This window comes from Agelaius tricolor, unplaced genomic scaffold (assembly GCF_023055355.1).
Source record: "Agelaius tricolor isolate 1412-34295 unplaced genomic scaffold, bAgeTri1.0.p SCAF_16, whole genome shotgun sequence".
In the NCBI taxonomy this organism is placed as follows: Eukaryota; Metazoa; Chordata; class Aves; order Passeriformes; family Icteridae; genus Agelaius; species Agelaius tricolor.
Window position 1 is genome coordinate 4,330,804 of NW_027269276.1, and position 18,820 is coordinate 4,349,623.

Below are 18,820 nucleotides of genomic sequence, written 5' to 3' on the forward strand. Positions count from 1 at the left end.
AATGACAGAGCAGAGAGGTGGAAATGGACCTGTAAATGTGAGGCTCATCTGCTCCCCCAGCCACTCCTTAAAGCAGAATTATTGCTTTCCATTTGCTGTTCCATCAAACAATACAGGAGGCATCACTGAGCAAATCAAAGGTGTGTCTCACCCCTGAAGACAGGCTCTATCCAAAAGCCAGTGGATGCCCTGGTCATGCTGAGCTGATATTGAGAAACATTTCCCAGAAGAACTCAGCCAGATTCTCAAAGCAAAATGCCTCAGCGTGGCTCAGCACTGGCTGATTCATGCTGGTGGGACTCCACTAATTTCTTTGGAATTGCATCAGCAGTAAAATCAAAGAAAACAGTGATAAATCAGACTTCTTTTCCTTTACCTTTGCCATCTCTGCTGCTGTGCTTTAGTGGCATAAATGATTTTAAAAAAAAAAAGGTGCAAATGTAATACTATCAAATATACATGGAGGATGTGTTCCATTTTCCACAAACAACATTTGTTTCATGAACTGAGCTCCCAGAGCCAGGTTCTTCATACAAAGGGAAAAAGGAACAGAAAAGGAGTCGTGTGAGTTATTTGGCCATTTCTAACTTCACAAAGGTGCTTTCTCAGTTTTATATTTCAGGTTAGAATGCAAATAAGATTTGAGAATATGATAATTTTTAAAAAACCTCTACCCCAAAAAGTATGAAGTGGATGCTCCACTGGAGGCAAGACATGCTACACTGTTGAGACAAATCCCCTGGTTCAAGCAGTGCACTCAGCTCCAGCCAGGACACCTTTCCACTGTCTTTTAAGTAGATTTATTGCTATTCCAAAACAAGCTGTACATGAGGATGCAGCAGAGAGAAAGCAAAGAGATAAAAGTAGCCAAAGTCCTCAGTGTATTATCTCACCGATGCATTTTTTAAACACATAACATTTTCAGAATGCAAACTGCTACTCTGCTGGCACTTGGGGTTCATGTCAAAATATCCTGAATAATGTGGCTTTGTTTGTTTGTTTTAAACATGCTTAAAACATAAGTAAAAGAATATTCAAAGTGTATGTCCGGGGCCAGTTGTCATTTGTGGGGAGTAACGAGCTTCATGATTTTCATGGCTATCTGACATTTCACTCCCTTCTCCCTTTGAATTCCGAACAGCAATGGTTAAAATATTATTTTAAACTGCAAGTGTTGACCTTTCCGAGGTGGGTCCCTCCACGGAAGGTGAAGGGCAGGTGTCCTGCTGAGATAATGTCACTCCTCAGCTGGCTGAGCTCCATTGTGAAGTGCGCTCCGAGTGTGACGTTATCCCAGCACGAGCCGAGCCCCCCGGGGCGCCCAGCTGCTGAAATGACAGAGCTGAAAGGTGGCCTGAGCATGGCAACAAAGGGAAAGTTTCACATAAGGGATGGTGGCTCCGTGTACTGCAGCCGGTTAAGATAATTAATAAACACCGAACTGACAGAACAACCAAAATTCCAGTCCCACCCCGAGGACGGCTTCCAGAAAATGCCATGGGTGCAATATTTCCTGTAATATCCGGTCTAATATTCAATCCTTGAATCAGCTGCTACAATCCTGCACCAGTCAGAGCCATTCATATGAGTGAAATCTGCAAAACTTCATAAAAGTCAAGTGGATGTCAATGGGACTATCATGAGCTATTATGGGAAATGTATTCAAGCTATGATACAATGCCAATGGACAATTCATGACTAAATTATTCGCTGTGATTTATTTGCCACCGTATCTCACTTTGTGGCAGGCATGTGGGAGATTTTCCAGGTTCACAACTAGTCCTGGAACAAACACAGGCTGCCTGTAAGCCTGCATTAGAGCTGGAGGGAATATCAAGACAATTTCTTTATTGAAACTAACCCCAAAGTTCTTAGCTTAAGGCCTCCCTCCAATATATTTCCTAGTTTAAAAAGGACTACCACAAAAGCCCTGTACCAGACCACAGGTGTGTGAGGAGGAGAGCTGGAATGAGGAGAAAGGCACCCCATGAAGCTCAGGATGGAGTACTGCCAACAAAAATGTGTGGCTATTGAATTACAGACACTTGTAGTGACTTGCAGCAAAGCCACTCACTGTGGGCTAAATTTGCACTCAAGCTTGCAGGGTTAGAAAGGGAGAAACAGCACCATTTTTACTGAGATGGTTTTCTGTTTTTAACCTGTCCTTCCTTTCTCAGGTATGGTAGCTCCTCTCCAAGGAGGAATTTTGGCTGGCATTGAGACCCAGTAGCTCCAGCTGAAGCCCCAAACCTTTGGCAGCAGCCGTGGGCACAGACAGCAAAACCCAGCCCTGCTCCTCAGAGACAGGCAGGATCCGTATGGCTGAAGGTGCTAGCACTTTTCTAAACTGTTTTAGTCCATCTCTAATGGAAATCTAATGGAAATCATAAATTACTGAAAAAGGTCCACAGGTGCTGAAATTTACTACTGTGTTGACTGCTGGCAAGGTCTGAAAGTGAGGAACAATGCAAGATGTGCTAGGAAAATGAAATATTTATGACATTCATATTCTCCCTCAAGCTTAAAAAAAAGCCACCCAGCAAACCTTTTGCTTAGTGACCAAATAATAAAGCCAAAAAATAAAAAAACAAAACAAATGTGCAGGGATAAAAGGAAAAAACCTTGACCCATGCGGGTGCTTTTAAAACTATCATTGCAAAGGGGATCCTTCTCATAGCAGGTTGCTGGGTTTATTTATTTTATTATTTAGAGTATTGTAATTTTATCTGAGCATAAGAATAAATTGGTCTCGATGAAGAGAAGAATGGGATGGCTCATCATGTTAAACTCTGAATAATCAATGACATTTCTCAATATGCTATTCAGTACAGTACATTATTAGATATTATATGCACAGAGAGGAAGTTGAGATAATTTTTCCCACAAGTAAACGCTTGCTGTAGTTATTGTAGTTTGCATGAGACAGGAATGACTTGGAGCAAGGACAATAAAAAAGCAGGGGGGAAATTACACTACAGATTTGATCTGGCTTCCACAATCAGTTTGGCAATTGGTTTCATTGGGAACAGCTTCAAGCCTTGCAAGAATTAATGAAAAATAAAGGTTGGCTTTGAGCAGGATCGGCACAAAAAATAATGTGAATGGCATGAAAGGTTTTGATTTTATGCATTAGACATGGGCAGGGGGTGAAGAACAATCACTTCTAGATTTTCCAAATATGGAGCTGGATATGAACTTGGTGGCAGTCCTGTTTTAAACAATTCACACCTAGTTGTACCTTGCAGGCTCCACAATCACTCTGATGTCTACCATATGTGCAGAACGACAATTTAAAAAATGGGGTGACACAAAAGCTAGGATCTTTCTCATAAGGGGCAGCTCCTATTGCTATAACATACTTTGGGTTTTAATGCCAATTCTTGAAAGCTAAGCCTCTGCTTGAGAGTCAAGGACGAGCTGGGTTTTATACACAAAGATAGAAAGTGAGTACAAAGAGACAAGTAAATGACCCTCCCATCACACCCAGACACAGAGAGCCTGTGGGAGGCTGTTGTGTCCTTCAGCATGAGCTGACTGTCCCTCCAAGCCCAAGAACATTTTGGATTATTACTCCTGTCTTCCTCTCCCTGGAATGTGCCGTAGATGACGGATCAAGCCTGATTTCTAAATGACTCCACCAGAGGTCACCACAAGACGAACAAATTGTTGTCATGGATTTTTTAACATCATTCCTCAAAATTTCACAGACATTGGTATATATCTGCAGAATTGGACGGGAAGGACTTCAAGGAAAAAGGGGGTGACGAGTCATCCTTGTGGCATCCTGCATCCCAGCAAGGTCAGCAAGGAAATGGGGTCAGAGCCAAACGATGTGAGTGACGTTATCTGTGTGTCACAGGATTGGCCTCCTATCCCTTGTAGGGTTGGGGCTTTGAGATGTGCCTGCACCGTGCAACAGAGCATGCCAGAGAGACACCCAAATTAGAATGGTTTGAGCTACCTCTGAGAGTGAAAAAGTACAGCCATGTTTGCAGAGAGCTCCAACACCTCCGCTCGCTTGCAGCTGGGAGGCAGAACTAATGAATGAGTTGCTGCTGCTGCTGCTGCAGCCACGCTGAGCTGGTGCCTCTGGCCATGCTGAGAGGACACGTGGCTCTCCCAAGGCTCCATGGGCTGTGCCATCCCAGTGCCCCTGGCAGGGAACTAGCTGAGCCTCAGGGAATTATCATGGAAGACTGGTCTATCCACAAGCTGTCTCCTCCAGCCCCCTGATAAGCCCGTCAAATTAAAATGAAGAGCAGGCGCTTGGTAGGAGTTCATATTTTAGACAGCTTAATGAGAAACTGTTGGAGGTCAGAGTGACATTAATCCCCCACAACACAGGGATAGACTTGGAAGTGGATGGAAACTTTCTCCAGCCCCCGCTCAGCAAAACATTTAGGTATGGGCTCACCCAGAAGCATTACAGCTGGCTTATTCATATACTTCATATGGAGCATGGGAGAATATGTGCCTTCAAAAAAAAACCACACTGTCTGGATTCTAAAGAGACAGATAAACCAATATGTTCATTTTTGATTTGCTTGTGACATTCGAAAGGTTCAGGAGCTGTGAAATTCTGAGTCTGGAAAGCGTTTCCCAGTGCTGTTTTGTGTGCTGATTTGATTTGTACAAGGATCAGCCTGAGACAGGTCACAGAGAGCAAATCACTTTAGTAAGCTAAACAGTAGTAATAATTTTAAGTGCTATTTTCCCCTTGAGATTAATTTTATTTTCTAATATAACCAGAGGCCAGTCAGAGAAAGAGGAGAAGAGAATGACATTTTCCTGGATCCTAAAAGAAAGCTTAATGATGGAGAGGGGGTTCAAAGATAATGGGAAATGGGGAGAGGCAACTGTAATAACACAGGAAGACTTTACATTTATGGAGGATGAAATTCACCCTTATGTATGGGGCTAGGACAAGGATCATAAAGTTTAAATGTTTACCCAGCACAGAGGTGGATTTCACCCCTGGTTACTTGTCTGTCCTCCAAGTGTGCACTCATAGAGCTGAGAAAAACAGAGCCATAGCCCAGGATAAGGCTCTCAGAGCAGCAGGCTAACACAGCACTGTTTGTATTTTATGCACAAAGTGCAGTGTCAAAGATAATACCAAATAACAAAGATTGCTTTAAGGATGTCAATAGACAGGTGTGTGTATAAAGAGAGAAGAGGAAAAGTGGTTTAGAATCAAATAAACCAAGAAAACCTGCAGGAATATCCTTTCCCCTGGATGAACTATGAAGCTCTTTCCCCAGTCACTAAAAAGCAGCTTTTTCCCAAAATCCAGCATAAACCCTGACTTCTCCAGACAAAAAGGACAGTGACTCATCCCTGGGTGTAAGGGCTCAGTTGCACCCATTCTCCATGTGCTTCACCATTCCTGCAGGATGCATTTCCACATCTTCATCCTTCATAATGTCTTAGCCATGCCCATTTACTGCTTCCCATATAAACACAGACACTTCCTCAAAACATTCTTTAAGTCCATTGTTTGCCAGCACTGTCACAAACTCTGCTCAAGGGCTGACAAATAATTTGCAGAAAAATCTTATAGTAATTGTAGATTGTGTGGTCCTACAATTAACAAGCAAACAAAGAATTTCATACGAAGAAATCCTGTATTTCCTGTAGTTAGGAGTCCTCTAACTTGTATGGGATTTAAGTCAGCTTCCAACAGACCTGAAGAAAAACTTTTAGTAGCTTCTGTGGGGTGTGGGATGTGTCTATGGCCTTTTAGAAAAAGCAGTGATGTTAAGTTCATCAAAAGCCTTTAAAAACTGATGCTGATTTGCTGAATGAAAAGAGAAAAGATATGGATTTTTTTTTAAAGACAATATTACTTTCTAAAAAACACTAGTATATATCTACATTTCTTTCACTTTTCCTTAGGTATTGAAGATGGAAAAGGCTGACCAAAAAATATAAAATGTTGTGAATTAAATTACATACTTTTTTACCTAAAGGAAAAGAAGCCAAAACAGCAACATGTATCACAAATTCAGACTTCCAGTTTAGGAGGAGGTAGCTTTGACTTCTATTGTTAAGCTTGAAAAAGCCCCAAAAGAAAAAACAACAAAAAAACCCAAAAAAACCCCAGGAAATAAACAACAAAAAACTCCACCAAGAAAAACCCAACCAAAAAAAACCAAAAAAAAAAAAAAAAAAAAAAAAACCAAAAAAAAAAAAAAAAACAACAACAACAACAAAAAAAAAAAAACCCAAAAAACCAAAAAACCAAAAAAAGGCCAAAAAAAAATACCCACCAAAATGAAAAAAACCCAGCATATTTATGTCATCTTGAAACTGCAAAACTAAGCCCAGCCTAACTAAGGGAGCTAAAGTTCATCTGCACATCCAGCTCCTGAGTTGCCTCCTCTGAAACTCCCTCTGGATTGTCCCTAGGGCAGCACAGCCATGGAGGATTAAATGTTAATCAAACACCAGCTACAGTTTTAATCTTGCAGGCACTTACAGACATAAAAAACTTCCTATATGCAACTGGCCCTTTTGAGTTCAAAGCAATTACTTTACCTATATAAAGTTATTTACATGCACAAGTGTTTGCAGGTTCAAGGCCTATAACCTGAAAAGCACAATAATGTTTTCAATAGTCCCTCTTGAGCTACTTCATGGCAGTCCACTCTTGGAAGGGAAGGAGTTTCTGAGTATCTATCCTTCTAACTAGTGTTCTTCATCTGGCCTCTCTCTGATTCTTCACAACTCACCAGATTTAAAAATATGGTATTTTCTACAACTGTTTTACTGGAGATGCAAAGCATATGGTAAATTTTGAGTAAACTGTGTGCCCTTCCCTAGAGAAAATACATTTAAAAATAAACCTGCTATAGAGTCTATAAAAAGGCATCACATTTACAACACACAACTAAGTCACTGCTGCACAATACAGAAAAATTAAGACAGCCCAAATGAGTACAAATTTTCTGAGCAAACAAGGGGAAGTACAGGGAATTGGTGCAAAAGAAATCTAAAAATCAAAGTGATATTGTTAGCACTAAAGCTTCCCTCCATTGAAGTCTCTTATTGTCATGTTTATCCTCCAAACTGTCCTCCCTGCATCCAAAATGGACCAGTCTGTCTCACTTAGGAGTTGGTTTGGTGACAGGATCTACAGGGGATGCACATCTGCAGTGTTGTGAAGCCCAGCTCTTTCCTCATATAAAATGCTCTATAGATGGCAATTCTTCCCACCCTTACTAAATATAATGAGTCCTGCAGTGGAACTTGGCAGCTCCTTAGCATTGCACAGCAATTACCAGGAAGAAGTGAAGAACACCACCATTTCCAAATGAAAGAATGGGGAATTAGAGGAGCATAATGTAGCTCTCCACTGGAATAAGGATGGGACACTGGAATTCTATGGCATCTTTTTTACATATACAAATGGGCTCTTCTGATTTCAGAGATGCTCAGAGCAGCAGAAACAGTCTTTTGTCAACTAAAAATCAGCCAGTCCCTGAGCTGAAGTCGGAGGAGTTTCCACTACCTGAAGAAAAGACTTTGTATTTCTTGTCATAAATATCCCGCTCGGAATTGGAGAGCACGTTCTAAAGAGGGAAATAGAACAGAGCTGATCCTACCAAATAAATAAAGCAAAATATACTGCACCAGCCATTTAGATTGCCCCCAAAGCAACTCCTTTCTCTTTTTCTCCTGAGCTTGAGCCTACATGAGAAAAGAGTGACCCCTCATTAATACCCTCCTTACAGACTGCTTATTGTTTTTACTTGTTTTATTTCCTTGCACTTGGAAATAGAAGCAATAAATTTCCAGGGAAATGAAACTCACTTATCAGATTTTCCAAGCATCAAGTTTCATATTAGGAAAGGGAAAAAAAAATTCATTCTAAGGGGACTCAGTACAGCTGTAAACCAATATGTGGAAGCTCTATCAGAGAATAAACCCTCCTGGTAGACTCACTGTTATAAGCCTCAAGTTTCAGTCAGAAATTTTCTTGAAAGGGCCAACAAATTTACAGGGCAAGTATTTAGTGATTCACAATCCAGACCCCTCAAATCAAATCAATACAACTGACATTTAACAAGGTCAAATATTGTCATGGCTGAAACAAATGTGGATGGGCAGTGATTGTTTCATAAGCCATCTTTACCAGATTTTTTTTGTTTAATTTTCCTTCCAATAAACGTTGTTTTTTTTTTAATCTCACACCCTGATGGGAAAATCAGGAATAAGAAATTTTTAATTGAAAAAGTTCAGTTCACTCCTCAAAAACGTTTCAAAATTTCTTTTTTTTGTGTTTTCTAGGAGACAGATATTTTGGTATTTTCCCTAATGCAAGTTCACTAATCACTGTCCAGTTCTCTTTCTCAGTGTCCTTCCGAGTGACCTTGCTGAAAACTGACCTCACACAGGGACCAGGACAGGGTCAGGCTGACAGACAAAATCTTAGACCAGGCTCTACCACCAGTTATCACATTATAAATCAAGATTAATACCACAAAACTTCGTGCAATGGCCCTAGAATTAAATCTCTGCAGCAAGAACTTAGTTCACACAGGGAAATCCTCCCACGGGGGTAAATATTAATGTTGGGGAAGGGGTGCAGGGCAAGGCTGTTTCAAACCACAGGCCAAAGTGAAAGGAATTTGGAGGCTCTTTAGACTCATTTTTAAAGGCCGGGTCTGGCATGGAAAATTCCTGTTGCTCGTGTTTATGCACAGTTCTACACAGAGATAGAGAATGAAAGAGTTGTCAAATCTCTGAGCACAGGGGAGCACAGGGGCAGGCAGGGATGCAGCAGGGATGCAGCAGGGATGCAGCAAGGATGCAACAGGGATGCGGGCAGGGATGCGGGCAGGGATGCGGGCAGGGATGCAGGCAGGGATGCAGCAGGGATGCGGGCAGGGATGCAGCAGGGATGCAGCAGGGATGCGGGCAGGGATGCGGGCAGGGATGCGGGCAGGGATGCAGCAGGGATGCGGGCAGAGGATGCAGGAAGGGATGAATCAGGAATGCAGGCAGGGATGCAGCAGGGCCACCTCTGCCAGCAGCTTTGCCTGCAGCACTTTATTCATTCCCTGACATCCGGGACTGACTGGGCTCCTGTCTCTGAGCAGCTCCTCCAGACTGCCAGGCAAGCCTCAAATTCTACATCAAAGTTACTGTTAGATTCCAACGAGCAGACACTTCAGTGTGTCCCAATCAGGCCTTAATCTTTAAGTGCTGTTTTTTCTCTCTCTCTCTTAAAGATCATGCTGGCTTTTCCCTCTGCCTGAGAGCTCTAGCTGAGCCAAAGCAAGCATCGCTCAGCCATCAAAACAAGCCAGAGCAAAATAATCCTTTTTCTTTTTTTTCCTGATGACTACCACGAGGAGGCACTGCAGCCTGCTTTATAGAAGGATTTTTTTAGTTATTAAAAAAAAAAAAGAGGAAAAAAAAAAGAGGCAAGAAGAAAAGAGAAGAGGAGAGGCAGGGAAAAAAAAAAAAAGAACCAACCACGCTGGTGAAGTGTCTATTCGACACCAGCACAGCTCTGGTGTCATTCCCTATTTAATGGCTGTCAGTGAGGGGGAAAGACAACGTGGTGGGTAATTAAAACCAAATTGCAGGCAGGAGATGACTGCAGAAGGATGATATTGTCATTAATACTGATTTAACATGCACCTGGGTAAGGTGAGAGAGTGCAGCTAGGGAAATCGCAAAGGCACCAGGGTTGCCTAATTTAAAGATGTAGGGTTTCCAGCCGAAGCATGTTTAAAACCCGAATAAAACCATCATATTATGACAGCGGATATAAAACTGAAACAAATGTGCTACACATGTCTGTTAAAAAGAAAAAACTCTCCAACCCTGTGTTCACAGCAAAGCAAGCACTGCGTCCTCTCTGAAGTTCAAAAGTATTTTTTTTTAAAGAAGGTTTTTTGTTGGGTTCTCTCATATCTTGGTTTCTAATGTGTTCGGGGCTTCCTCTGCTTTTACAAAGCTGACTGACAAGAAGGGACCTTTGTTAGATGGAGGGGGAAAAAAAAACCACTGAAAAATCCAGTCTGTCTCACAGAAAAAAAAAAAAAAAATCTGCTCCATTAATTTTTCAGGGAGTAAAGATCCCCCACCTCGAATTTAGTGCAAGACTATGGTACAATTCATTTGTGAAGAAAGGAAACTGTGGACTGGCTACTGAGACAGGAGATAAAACAAGGAAAGTTTGTTAATGACAGTATGTTACACACTACAGAGGTTTGTGTGGCTCCAGCCCTGTCCAGCTTCGTTCCCAAGGCTCAACCCCAGATCCAGCAGGGCTGGGGAAAGCTTGCCCAGCATATTGCTAAATGCAATGTAAATCAGCAGCTCTTAATTAAAAATTCAGCTACTGGACTTTTCCTTAGCGAAACAATGCAGTTCAAAGCTTTGAGAAAAATTTTATGACACCTAAAGGTGAAAAAGTATCTTAGAAAACCTATACTCCTCCCTCGACTTTTTAATTTTTTTTTCCTTTTTGAGAATTCGCTCTCTGGACATCATATCAAGTTCAGATAACTGAAAGGGGGGGTTGCAGCCTTCACAGGCAACATATTGCTGTACAGGAAAATGTCCAAACTATGGCTGAAATCGGGGTAGGAACCAATAAATCTCCTTTCAGTTTAGTTGTAAATGAAATGTGTGTATGGAAATTACCACCTTTCTGACTTACTCTTAAAAACGGAGTCATTATAGAAGTCATGAAGATATATATATGTTCCACTGAGGAAACATATTAAAAGGCGAAACTTTCAAATTAAAAAAAAAATAGAGGTAAAATAAAAATAGATTAAAGAGCTCAGGTAGAGAAAATAAAGGTGATGTGATGGGTCCTGACCTAAAGGCTGTTGAAATCTGTGGTGAAGTTCTGGAAATTCAGTAGACTTGATCAAACTCATAACAAACATTATTATGACAGCCTTTCACTGTTTCATTTTGCCTTTTGCAAGAATGTGAAAGGTACAATTAGACTTTTAATTAAACCGCAGAAATGTTTGTCACCTTCTGACGATTTGCACGATTTTTCTTACAATTCCCAACGACCTGCGAATTAAATCCTCCTCTTCCTCTCCCAGCCCTGCGAACAGAGACCTTGTCCTTGGGGGCTGCCGCTTTTGGGGGCACCAGCGGGTTCTCAGCGCTGGCTGGCTGCAGGGGGCTCAGAAAATGCTCATTTTTCACAGGGTGCTGCCAGAGGAGCTCAGCTCCGGGCTGGATCATCCCCAGAAAGCGCCAGGCGTGCGGCATTCCCCAAGGCAGGGGGAGCAGGGTGAGGGATGCAGGATGCGGAGCTGCGGGACCGAGCGGTGCCTGCGGAGCGCGGACAGTTCCCCGCCGGGCTGGGGGCAGCAAAGATAAAGGCAGCGCTCGGGAAAAAAGCGATTTCGTGACAAGACAGGCAGAGAAGAACCCAGGCAGGCAGGTGCTGTTTCTCCCCGGGCTGGACGCAGAACAGACAAGCTGCTAGAAAAGACTGGCAAAAAACCACGAGATCTGCCGAAGTCAGTGTGAGTTTCGCTGACTTGTACTGAATAGACTTGGAAAGCAGCTTCAGTATCAACAGTTCCTAAATTAAAACCTGTTTAGGTGATCATCAGATCATGCACTTGCTTGCCTGTTTCACTCAAATTATCTTTTTCCCCATATTCTAAAAACTGGAACTCCAGTGACACTCACAAACAACATATGTTGGTCAGATGAACATAACATCAGCTTTTTTTTTTCTCCTGTGTGTCTGTGTATGAATATTTTATGGCTCAGTATTTTCCAGATCCAAGATCAGAATTCAGCTATCAATTTTCTGGACCCTGACACTCCATTTTCTTAATTGGTAGTAATTTAAAAATCAAGTGACTTATTTGCAGTCTACTTTCTTGTTTAAGAAAAAAAGGAAGCAGACATCTTTATAATAGCTGCCTAGAGAAATGTCATGACAAATTGCAGCATAGATCAGAAATACTACTTAGCAAAGAGCTTAATACAAGCAGCTTAATACATAAATACGAAAAACTAGGAGCAGGATAAAAAAAAAAAAAGAATCCTAATCTCTTTTGCTCAACTTTGAAATCTCTAAGGCCCACATCCTATAAAACCTCGGTGCTTTATTTTATGATCACAAGGAGCCCTCCTCAAGTTAGTAACTCTAATAGAGTTCATGCCTAAAAATCCACTGTGATAAGACTTAAAGTACATCTTCTAGTTGGGAATATTGGTTGCAATTTTCTCTTCCTGATGGTTCTTTTCTCTCACTTATAAAATACATATTCTGTTATGATTTCATCTGTCTAAATAGAGGGATTCAGATAAACTACTTCCACTATTGCATCAAAGCATGATCTAAACGTCTGGATATGAATCAATTAAATTCTCCTTTTCACTTTGAAAAACTTGCCAGAGGAATAGCTTTCTTTCCCTATCAGTTGTTTGAGAGTTTGAGAGATTTTCTCTATATTCAGGTCCCTATAAAAAATCAGTCCAAGGACAGTTAATTTGGAAATTTTTAGGGTTATTTTAATGCACATAAAATAGATCACGTTGTAATTTCTTTTATGACACAAGGTGAAAGCATAAGAACCTCTAATATTGTTTTATGTTTTGTTCACTCTGAAATCAGAGAAAAAAATCCAGAGAAAAAAGTCACTTTCCAAATTCTGTCATCCCTGCACCTACAAACAAAAGGGGTTATTGAAAGCTCCGGGCTAACAAGGCTTCAGGTACCAAAAAAGAAAGTTGTGTGTTCCTCAAGTATCTCCACAAAAGGAAGTGATCAGTCTTCAAAGCAACTGATAATTCATGGACAGAAAACAACAATGCTCAACCCAATAAAAGCAGCTCTTCTGCAGTGAGTTGGGAATCTGACCCCATTCCCAATAGCTGCCTGCAATAAAGCATGGAAAATCATGAAGCAACTACCTGACACTTAATACTGGGTTATTATTAGAAAACTATTTTGTTGTGGAGAAAAAGAAAAAAAAAGCCATTTTCTTGTACAGCTAAAAGAAAAAAGCAAATAACATCCCTTTCACCTTTTAAAAATACTAATGGCTCTACACTGAGTTTATTTGCAGCTGAAGTAAGAAATACATGGGACAAATCTTCCCTAGGTGCAAAGTGATATTGCTCTGTGGGCTTCAGTGTAGCTATTTTCATTTATTCTAGGTCTGGACCTGGCAGAGGAATTTTTTAATTTTTTTTTTTTTTCCCCTGGAAAGGTAACAGCTGCCAGCAGCAAAGCCAGAAACATGCAGTTTCTGTTATATTTTGCTTTCAGATGAAATGGAATGTCTTCGGGGAGCCCAGAGGCATGCTAATGAGACAGGTTCAATGGAGATGGACACACTGAGGCAGCACCTTGGCCCTTGCTCTGGCTGCCCTGCGTGCGGAGCACGGCTCAGCGGCTGGAGAGGTGCCCTGAGGGGCATGGGAGGATTTCCATTGCACAGGGATTCTTGCTTATGAACTTTCATTAACACAGGGTTAATTTCTAAGGACACCAAAGAGTCAGAATGTCTTGCAATTGTTCCAGGACTGCTACACAGAGCCGTTTTTGTACCAAAAAAAAAAAAAAAAAAATTATTTGGATTCGTGCAAATGTATTTTGTTTGCGAAGGGGAATATTGAATGTTGGACTTGTTTTAACTCAGCAAATACTGTAATATTAATGTATTCACTGAGTGGATTAGGAAATTTATCTTGTAATTTGTTGCTGCTACTAGTTGTCATTTTTGATTCCTGGAAAAATGAAATAAGATTTAACTTCAAAAAGTTCTTCTTTATTATCTAATTAAATAAAGGTGGCAGATTAATTGACTAATTGGTGTTCATGTATAGATGGAGACATATGGAAAGGATTTAAGATTAGACATATGGAAAGGATTTCTAAGATCTGTAAGACTGTGAGCAGCATTTTATCAGATGTTTTGTATACAACACGTGACCTGCACAAAATGCTGCATTCAGCATATACGCCAGATTCATAAATGGGTACATCTGAAATTCAGCCTCGTGGACATATTCACAATCAGCAAAGATGCAGACTAGTAATTCCATTTTGGACACAAACCCAGCAACAAGGAGGAACCTTAAATACATACTAAAGTGCCATAATAAATAGTGATTTTTAATTTTTTTTTTTTTTTTTTTTAGGGACAGACCCTACCATTCATACCCACACTGAGTTATACACAAACACTTGAAAAATACCCATTCAAGCGGGTGGCAGCACAAAAGTGCCAGACTCTGAGTAAGATCTCAGCTGGCTGAGTTTAATGTGCACACAGAGGGAGAAGGAGGGAAGGTGTGGGGATTTAAGCCACTCCATTTCAGTATTAATTCACAGGGAGGTGGTCTAGACAGCGGAACTCAACGCCACAATGTACACACAGAGCCAACAGATACAACCACGCTCACAGCAAAAAGAGAAAAAGACAGAGTCAGACAAGCCTTGCTAGAGAAAAACAGTTACATTCTGTTAGGTTAATGGGTTGCAATATCCCTGCCACATCTGCAATGGTTTTAGAGGATTTATACCTGTAGTGAAGCAAACGATGACCGCATTGCATTATCGTCTTTCAAATAAATACAATATATTCTTGAAATACTGCTTTGGTCAAGTGCCTGGGATTCTTGTTCGACTCCAGCAAAGATTTTGACTGCAACTCAGAATTGCAATGCCTATTTGGGAATTATAATAGAGCAACTTGCTACAAGGAAAAAAGTGGATGCTTTTATCCTCCAAAAGAAAGAAAAGGTCTATGTCATCGCTACTCTGAAAATGACACTCGAAGTTGGGATTTGTGTAAATGCAGTGATGAAATCTTGAAACAGTAAGAATTTATCAGCTAGAGAACTCTTCACAATGGGCCAAATCAGTAAAGATGGCACTCGGTGTAAAGTTATCACCTAGAAAAAGGAGGGTTTTTTTCCTATATACAGGTATAAAGCCAGCAGTCATCCCACAGCTCATGGAGGTGCCAGTGTTGGAAGAGTCAGGTTTTCTGACTACACTGAAAAGAAACCCTGTTTATATTTTTCAAATGACATGAAATAGAAATTGCCTCCATTCGTGATCTTGGAGCAGTCACAGCTCAATTCTGGAATTAGGATCATTTCTTACAGCCTCACCCAATACTCCTGAGGAGTTTACCATGCTGTGATACCAAAACAACTAATTTTTCAGCTCCTGGTGCAAAGGGCCCATAAATAAAGGATGATTTGAAGACAGGATTCAGTTTATCCTCTGGAATGTGGGTACCACATTATTCTGACTGAACTATCCCTGCATACTTGACCCAACTGGGGTAGTAACTCTTAAGTCGAAATACACCCAGGTACGCACAGAGCCCATAAAAAATGAATAAGAAATTTGAAGATACTGATACTTGCCCTCGATTTACTTTTCTGGAAGTAGCAAAATATCCCAGTTTGTCAAATTTAAAAGCCTTAACTCTTCCTAATCCTAACCATAACCTTAACCTAGCCCCAGACCCTGGCTCAGAGAGTCTGGGGAATGCAGCCCTGCCTGCAAATCAAAAAGAATAATTCTATCAAAGCTCGTGATACTTCGCTCTTGTTTTATCTCCAGGAATTTGCAAAGTCCCACACTCATCTTGGCTGCTGCCTCCCTGTTTTTTCTACTGCACAGCCTCACTCCAGCTGAAAGCAGACAACAACACCAGGTCTCCCTCCCAGAAACTGGGACATTCCCCAGTGTGTGACACCGAGCACTCCTGACCCCAACCCTAAGTCCAGCCTAGCTGAGCTTGGGAACTGAGGAGGGACTCACAGATTAGTCATGCTTTTTGTTCACCTGTCTGAAAACTGCAAAAGACCCCAAACCTGGACCTCATTCCTAACCTTAGGTGGGCATGGGAAACATCTGCCAGCTTCCAGCACAGGATGGGAGAGCAGACAGCAGACAAAGCATAGGGGTTCAAACCAGCACACCCAGAGCTGGGCTGATTATGGCAAACCTTTTATTAAAAGCATCTCGGATTGTACATTAAATAATTTAGTAGCGCTTACTTTAGGAAATCTAAGAAAACATGTATAAACTAGTCTCATAAAAACCTAATTTTATGTAGTGAACAGTGTGTTTTCCACTGTTCCAGCCAATTTCCTTATTGTTTGTAAGAGTATAAAACATCTCAATACGCTGTGAGGGACTGAAATAAGCAAACTAACATAAAAAATATACTAATAATACTGTTTATAATTTCTGCCTACTACTTATAAAATTACTAAAGAAGGAAAGGGGAAATACAGGTTGGGAAATCTTATTTTTGAGACGTTATAACCCAGCCTTTGTGTTCACTTTCACGATAAGCCCAAATTTCCTTCTCAATCCTACACTTTAAACAAAAGAGAAGAAAAAGATTGAATCAAGACTCTGTGAGTTCAGAGGAATACTGTATACATTAAAATAAGAATTAATAATGCCTCAGAGGATCTTAAAAACTGTTGACAGACCCATGTGTCCCCCTATCCAAATATGTCTGTGTGTGTTGTTTCCAAATGTGAGATTTAACTAAGTCTGTCAGGTACCAGCTCACATTTTTCTTATTTTCTGTCACGTGCATCAGCCAGTCCTTTCCTCTAACAAAGGAACCACAAATTGTTGTGGAGGTGACTCACTAGAAATACATCCCAAAGATGAGTTCGGGGAAAAAAAAAAAATAGAAAAACATGAGAAAAACAAAACTATCCCTGTTATAGCTGTGTTCTCTGATTTTGCAGAACTCTGTGTTTTCCTGCAATCCCACCCAGGTTGCCCATTCCCAATTTACAGGGCCCGCACGCCTCCCCATGCACCAGCTGCGGCAACTGAAAGTAATTATCACTCCAGACACAATAAGGTGTTAAAGGTAGTGGCGAGCATTTTGTGCAAAAAGAAAAAAAATTAGGAAGGAGGGAACCTGATGAAAGGAGATTAGTGTCTGTTAGTCTTTTGGAGAGGAACAGGGGAAAGCAAAGAGGGGGAGAGAAATAATAAATAACCCCGATCCTTAGGGAATACTTGCATATGTGGCAGACAATGAAATAAAAGTTTTCTTTGAAGAGCGAGTTCCTTTTCGGATGAAGTAAGCGGCACCAAAATGAAATCACAGAGTTATGTTACAGCTGATGTATAACTGATCAAAAGAGCAACAGGATGGAGTTATGAGAACAGAGGTTGGGAAAAACAGAATTAAACCAAAACACACTTCTTTGGAAAATAACCTACGAGACCCAGGGAATGGGAATAGCCACTGCCGGGCAGCTCACGGAGGCTCTGCCTCAGGAGCAGCCTGGCAGCTCGTTCAATACCTGTCCTGAACTTCTCCTGGGAGGTGGGAGGCAAAGGGAAGAGACAGCACACGCAGGAGGGAAAATCTTACTGGAAAAGTTGTCAGAGGCAAGGCAGGGAGGGCACGGAAGAATAGGAGTTCGCTCCCAGGAACGGCAGCGAGGTCGGATCCGTTCTGGCTCTCTGTCTCTTTCCAGGGGATCTCATTTGCAGTGAAGCCCCTGGGACTCCTATCTCCGGCACTGGTAGGAATGAGATCACAGCCTGAGTATTTGTTCTACATTTTCCAAGAAAGTAGATTTTAGTGCAGCAAAGGACTCACATAAGGATCTCTGTGAATGACTCAGGTACGCGCACACCAAGAAACGTGCGGGAGCTGTAGAAGGGAATTTTTTTTAAGTCTGTTACATTTCTGCAAGGGGTAGAAGTTTATTTATTTATATAGGTAATAGCTGCTCATTCTTATCCTACTTTCACAAGTTTTTCCTCTGAAGTTATTCCACTGGTGATTTAATGCCTGCTGAATTGCTGGTGAAGGTATTCACAGCCTTTCCAGGCATGCTCAGCTCTGCTGTGGGCAGTGTCCAGCAGCTATAGATGAAATTGGTGATAACCCCTTCAGCTAGCACAAAAACCTGCAATACAGGCTGTAATCAAGAATACTCAGTCTTTTCAGTGTGCAAACCCCCACTTTAGCTGTCTACCTCCTAATTTCTGTGATAAGTTCTGGATGCTGATGACTCTCCTCTTTATTTAGTGAAGCACAAGTAGAGTCGGACATGGAGCAATGTGAAATATTTCCAAAGAAATTGCACCCAACTCGCCTGCATTGTTAGAAGCTTCCAATTCAACAGAGCTCACAACTAAAAAATACAGAAATTGCAGTCTGTGGAGCATTCAAAGCAAAGACTGGTTTGTACAGCTGTAAACTAATGTACATGTTTTCACACAGATTTTCTGCATTTGAATAGCTCTGACTTCAAGCTACACAAACCTTTCCACTTGTCTTTTGTACTGGAGAATTTTGAATGCTGTAAAATCCCCAGCTTTGGAAATGTGACCAGTTACAAATTTAAGCGAAGAGTTGTGATTTGGTTTGGGTTTTGCTCACAAATCTCTGCAACACCAAATGACACCCTTATTGGCAGAAGAAAATAACCTCTCCAGTGCCCCTCTGCAAAACATCTTCCAGCCTCATGGAGACAGGAATTAGCTCAGATGTTCCAAAGTAAAAAGAAACACCCAGAGCCAACTGGAAAGCATCACATACAGCACAGCAGGCCTGCAGCATCGACTCTGATGTGTCCTTGACACATTTTCTCTCTTGGTGGTAGAAGAAAGGTGCTATCAACAGGTGATTCAGGAAGGGAGAGGCAACACATGTGCATAAATATATATATATACACACACACACGGAACTCTAGTGCTTCCTGAACCAGCTTTCTGCTGCTGCCTGCTTTATTTCTAGTTACTTCCTTGATCAAAAGTTAGATGATGAATCACCTTAGCAGGCACTCAGCTGCAACTGAAACA

At 41.3% G+C, this 18,820-nt stretch overlaps 1 long non-coding RNA gene across 2 annotated transcripts in view; it reads right to left on the reverse strand.

Moving 5' to 3' along the window:
- LOC139596762 (uncharacterized) overlaps positions 1 to 18,820 on the reverse strand; it is a 288,009-nt gene that overhangs the window by 121,862 nt on the left and 147,327 nt on the right. Inside the window, exon 1 of one of the 2 annotated variants that reach the window (XR_011681442.1) lies at positions 17,379 to 17,516. The exons of the other annotated variant lie outside the window; for it this stretch is intronic. This is a non-coding gene — a long non-coding RNA (uncharacterized lncRNA). Of the gene's footprint in view, positions 1 to 17,378; positions 17,517 to 18,820 lie in introns of those variants that run through there. 2 annotated transcript variants of the gene reach the window in all.